We start from the raw sequence: 5,000 nt of genomic DNA, 5'->3' as shown, positions 1-5,000 counted from the left end.
AAGACTTGGCTGCGACAATTTTGTCCTTAGAATCTTATATATATATATATATATATATATATATATATATATATATATATATATATACATAAAATTCAGTAGTTGAAACCTGAATGGGAAAAGCACACAGGGGCCTCTGACTTGAAATTCAAGCTTCCAAAGACTATGTTGGGTTCAACCTCCCACTACAGACCACACACCGTGACAGTAACTGATCCTGGTACAGTGCCAGTGCGTTTCCATCGGCCTGTTGGAGGCGCGAACTCATAACATGCGAGTGGCATTGCTAGACACTAACCACTATATCAGCGACCAGTACGAATAAATAAATGATAAAGAGACAATCTGGTGCAGTAACTGTCAAGTATGATGAAATTTGAAACCATTCTTAAAAGGCGTTATCGCTTTCCCGAGTCAGTACACTTAACTTCTTTCGTCGCTTTAGGTAATAGATGGGCCAAGTCAATATATGCAGAGAGATATCAACTTACAGAAATGAGTTTAGGGAATTGGCAAAATGAGTTCTGGGACCTGATATCGCAGGGATTGGATGATATCTCAGATCATGGATGTGAGGGCGTGAAAACAATAGGTAGACCAGCAAATAGAAAAGTTGCTAACGAAATAGGAGAAAGGAAAATGTGATAGAAAGGAGGAAAATGGGAACAGTCCAGAAAGTAGAATAAAGAATTGACCGAGGAATGGGCGGATTGCCACAGTTTATCATGTACTTGGTGGATAGTTAATTGTGGTGAGTTTCAGGCAAAGTGGAAAAAAGCTTATATATTATATATATAATATATAGCTATATATATATATATATATATATATATATATATATATATATATATATATATGTGTGTGTGTGTGTGTGTGTGTGTGTGTGCGTATATAACTGAATCACGAAAATATGGAACGTGTTTAATATATAAATAATGACAAAATCCACTAAGGAAAGTCTTGTCCTTTACTAGGACTCCGTCATTTCTCTTTCCTTCGGGAGTCTGTCTATATATATATATATATATATATATATATATATATATATATATATATATATATATATATATATTATATGTAGTGTATGTAGTAAGTATGTATGTATGTATGTTGAATGTGTTAGTGTGACGTCACGCGTAGGACAATGCTGCAACGTACAGCAGATGAAAAGTGAATACAATGATGAATTGAGCAAATACGACCTTTAATAAAAAAAACAAAAAAAAAAAAACTTATACCAAACAATTGTGGAAGAAGCGCCATCGTTCCCTTGCTTAAGAGACAAGTCTTGCTCAGCTCTTACAACACAACTCTCAGGTTTTCTGTACTTTAAGGCGGGTGTTTTGCTCTTCATACAGGTAAAATAAAAATCTAATGATAAGGCATTCATGAAACAGCGAGAAATCGTGTTAGCGGCACGTCGTCTTTTGAACTAAATAGCCGTAGAGGCAGTCCCTCAAAATTAGTTTATTGCTTTCAGTCGTATTCATTAAACCTTTGAATCACCAATGAATAAAATGAAGTTCACTTTCCCCTCCACGGATGAGGGTCGATGCGATTGAAAGAAGAGGTTTAGAAACGGGAATTAACGCTCACTCCTTTAAGAACACTGAGAATTACTGTAACTGGCGAGAAAAAGCGCCTCAGTGGCGTGGTTGGTATGGTGTTGGCGTCCCACCTAGGTGGTCGCGAGTTCGATTTTCGGCCATTCCATTGAGAAGTGAGAGATGTGTATTTCTGGTGATAGAAGTTCACTCTTGACGTAGTTCGGAAGTCACGTAAAGCCGTTGGTCCCGTTGCTGAATAACCACTGGTTCCATGCAACGTAAAAATACCATACAAACAAACAAACAAACAAACTGGCGAGTAACGTTTGTTGTTTGTGATTATAGGTAGTGGGTCAAAATGAGACCGGTCCACTGTAGGTTCTTGGCGGCGTTCCTTCGCCTCCTAGCGGCGACCCCTTTCATTACTGTACCTTGGGTCATATCTTTCTTCCATTCCATCTTACTTTCCACTCTCTCCTAACAATTGTAGCATAGTGCAACTGCTTTGAGTTTTTTTTCCTCCTTTTCTCTCAACGTCCCTTTCAGAGATGGATGACGTCGTATGTCCCATCACTTGGCCTTTGGCTCTATTTTCCAATTCGTATTCCGCAGTGAGGCCCGGAAGACAATAATGGAAGAATAAGCGATACATGATTAACCTGGTCTTTTAGTTCATATGTTCATTTTTATTTTATAAACGTTGTTTCCCAATCGAAATCTATATAGCCACATATTCCCGCCACTATTTCCACTCCTCTTTTACTTGTCACGGGTTGCCATTATTACCTGAAAGCGTGACTGCATTATAATGACAGTCGCAGCTTTGTGTTGGCTGAAGACATAGTCGCTCGCTCTGTTTTGTAAGGTCGGACGTACTACACCTTTTTAGCGTTGCATTTTATGGCTGCTGTTTCTGCTGCTGCTGCTGCTGATGTGCCAGCTTGCAAACAACCAATGCAGGGTTCGCTCTTTAGCGCGAATAAAGAGCAAAAGTATTTACGCGATTGCCGGTGGAGATTGTGTCTGACGGTGGGTTTAAATTATTCAGAATCACGACCGTAATGTTGTTCCTGAGCCCACGTCTTTCTTGCCGAAGTATCTCTTGCTTATTGGCATTTAAATCGCGCATTCATGAGGGTGGTAATGTCTAATGTAGCGTCGAATTTTTCCTTAATAGTTTCACTGTTTTATTCTACCTATTATCTTAAGATAATTTTTATTAAATGTTGCTTGAATTGTCGTGAAGGTAATTATTATATCATAGTTGACTGGTTATTACGCTTGCTGTCTTGTTTTTTTTCGTTCGTTTTTATTATTTTATCTTTTTGTCACTGAAATACCTTGTTCATCTTACCAGTAGTATTTATGGGAAAATCCATTTTAATCATCAGTATTAAGTTCATTGTTATTTTTTCCGCTTAGTCAGCCATTTTTAGGAGTGGACATTTGAACATGGAATAATGTGTATCTCCTATGTAATGCCGGTTCAAAAATTATTTCACCATCAGACAGTAACTAAGTACCTTTTGCATTGCATCTTGCTTTCTCTCCGTTTCCCCGTTGAATATTTTACGATAGTTGAACATGAAGTTCATTACCACTTGACTGACTTTGACTCGTAGGGTGCTTAGATTATGTTTGGTCTTGAAAAATGATATCAGTCAGAGATTATGAGAACGAGCTTAAAGTATTTTTCATATACGTCAATATCAGTTTAGTCAAAGGATAGGTTTAAATACTTCAATCTCTTTCACTGCTACATGGATAAAGGAGTATTGATCTAAAGTTGTCTGTTGTGATAAATGAATGGAATTAATTAAAAAGGAGTGGCCAGTGAATGACTCGTTTATTTCTCGAATTGGGTAAAAAATAATGTGTAAATTGTCGTTCAAAATAAAAAGACAAACATGTTTTTTTACTGTCATTTATCTTGATATAAGAAACTTACCTATACTTGTCAGTGGACACTTAAGTTTAATTTAATTGAAAGTCCATGGGAAATTATAACCCAAGAATATACCTGTGTATTAATTAATGTATTAATGTATTATATATTAATATTTCAGTGTACATCTGATTTGTGTACTATTCCCTATCCTATTGCGAGGAAATTATCAGCACCGACGGCCTCTTAATTTGATATCGACTTAAAGTCTTTTGGGAATTGTTATAAATATAAAGTTCGTAAGAGTGTGTCCTTCTACTTCAATGTGCCAGGGAAAATTACATAGTCGTAAAGAAAGCATAAAATATAGCTATTCTACTTTTCTTACGTTGACCGTCGGTTCTGCCGCCTCATCACAAAAAAAAAATAATCTCCTTTGCACTGCATGTAACTTTCATTGCAAATAATGGGTGACATAGTACTTACTCTTGCTTCAAGTCCGAGTTTATGGTTGGAAGAGAACCTGGTGTTGAAGATTTGTATCTCCAAACTACGTGTGTTTTTTTAATTTCTTTGCTAACTCTCTCTCTCTCTCTCTCTCTCTCTCTCTCTCTCTCTCTCTCTCTCTCTCTCTCTCTCTCCTGTCCACAAATTTGCAAAATGCAGATGCTTCATTGCTTTGTATATATATATATATATATATATATATATATATATATATATATATATATATATATATATAATATATAGGTAACATTTTGTCAGTAGTACAAGCAGCGATATGTTCATGACAAAATTGACATTGGTACGACTTCAGCTTAACTTTGCAACTAGATTTCTGTTTGTTTTGTCATTCACGGAAATGTACTTCCAGTCTGAAGAAAGTTTTATTATTTGCTTCTATTGACTTCAACATTATTTGTTAAGTTTAGGTAAAATGTTCTTGAGTATTGGAACGAGACATTAAAATCTTCCAAAGGAGACGAATTTTTGTTTAAACTATATTTGAAAAACGTTTTATTAAGAGACGATATCAGTGGTTCAAGGGTTATAGAATTAATCGTTATGTTTAACTGCTCTTTAAACGCAGGAAATTTTTAACATTTTAATATTAGTGTTTTTTTTTATTATTGATGAGTGGTCTCTTACGGTTTTTTGTTCTCTTGAACATGTATTGGCTATCGTTTGTTGTCAGTTAATATTACCAGTATCTCTTTGTGTGTGTCACCGTCAACTTGATTCCAGTTTCGCTTGTCAAGCTCAGGAAATGTTACAAGCGACTTCAGAGGATGAAAACAGTCAGATCTTTCGTAGATAGTGACCCCCAAGGGGTTTTCTAGGACTTACATTTCTTGGGGCTCATTATCTTTATGATATTGACAGTCTTTTGTGTATGTTTTTACGGTCATCCCCAAAGGGCTTGTACTCAACCAGCTTGTACTTAACCAGCTTGTACTCAACCAGCCGCAAAGGTGGATACATGCCGGGTTAAAACTCTTGTTGGGGGTGGGTGGCTATCTAGGAGAGATCCAAACAATAGCCAAAGCGCCTCAGTGGCGTGGTCGGTA

General features: G+C 36.5%; 1 protein-coding gene across 3 annotated transcripts in view; it reads left to right on the top strand.

Moving 5' to 3' along the window:
* The window catches only part of LOC135198489 (uncharacterized), a 190,719-nt gene that overhangs the window by 129,150 nt on the left and 56,569 nt on the right, over positions 1-5,000 (top strand). The window lies entirely within an intron of this gene.

The sequence above is a fragment of the Macrobrachium nipponense genome, chromosome 22, assembly GCF_015104395.2.
Source record: "Macrobrachium nipponense isolate FS-2020 chromosome 22, ASM1510439v2, whole genome shotgun sequence".
Taxonomy (NCBI): domain Eukaryota; kingdom Metazoa; phylum Arthropoda; class Malacostraca; order Decapoda; family Palaemonidae; genus Macrobrachium; species Macrobrachium nipponense.
Note: the sequence above shows the minus strand (reverse complement) of the source record. Positions and strands in the feature narration are given on the sequence as shown.